Source organism: Echinops telfairi, unplaced genomic scaffold (genome assembly GCF_000313985.2).
Source record: "Echinops telfairi isolate 266 unplaced genomic scaffold, ASM31398v2 ScPeMD7_183;HRSCAF=507, whole genome shotgun sequence".
Taxonomy (NCBI): domain Eukaryota; kingdom Metazoa; phylum Chordata; class Mammalia; order Afrosoricida; family Tenrecidae; genus Echinops; species Echinops telfairi.
The window spans coordinates 7,515-8,470 of NW_022104081.1; the positions used below are offsets into that span (position 1 = coordinate 7,515).

Here is a 956-nt window from a genome sequence, read left to right on the forward strand (position 1 = left end):
TTTTAATTATCTTCAGCAAAACGTTACTTGTGAGATGAATAATATGCAACAATGTCCGTGGTTTGTTGGCTCCCCTCTCTTTGTATTGGGGCACAAATAGGGATCCATGACCGTTGGTCGAGCAGCTGCTGTCTCCCAGATATCATGATCAAGAGGATGTACAGTGTCTCGATTCACTTAGAATGGATTCAGAGTCAGGTTAGGAGGTGGAAGGCTTTGGGACCTTAAATCTTATTGCTTTCTGTTTTTCTTGCTTAATTCCAAGTACAGTGGCTTCCTTTGTCTTCCTTCAGCATTCCCAGGTCTTTCGCATGTCTTCTTCTCAGGATCTGGAATGTCTTCCGTACAGACACCTCAGGACTCCCTCTTTTCCTCCTACAGCCACATGGGGAGAGACTGTCTGACCATGCTGTAAGATAATTTCAATAAAACTTTCTCTACTAACAATCAACTTTTGTCTTCTAGTGCTTTATTTTTCTCTCAGTACTTATCTAAAACAGCACACTTTACATAGATTCATGCTTAGTGATTATAACGTAAGCACCATGTAAGCAGCTGTTTTCAACGATTTTGTTCTTTGCCGTATTGTTAGAGCCTACGACCTTGCCTGGCACAGTGTACACACAGGACATCATTGTTGAATAAACGAGCACATTTAATATAAATCAAAAACATAGGATGAAAGTATGAAAACCAAATTCAAGATGATACTTGTTTTCAGGAAGAACTAAAGGAGAGAAGTAGTTGAGACCTTCCGCTTGATGCCAAAACACAAACACAAACACAAACTCACTGCCATTGAGTTGGTTCTGACAGGTTATTTCTTCTTTATATAAAAAAAATTACAAAACATAGCTTCTCGGCCTTTTGGCTAAGATCAAGTGTAGTATCTGTTCTTATCAGTTTAATATCTGATACGTCCTCAATCTGAGGACAACATATTAAGTGTATTTTTG

At 38.8% G+C, this 956-nt stretch overlaps 1 pseudogene; it reads left to right on the forward strand.

Moving 5' to 3' along the window:
• Positions 1 to 851: 851 nt before the first annotated feature.
• On the forward strand, positions 852 to 956 carry LOC115870121 (annotated as a pseudogene).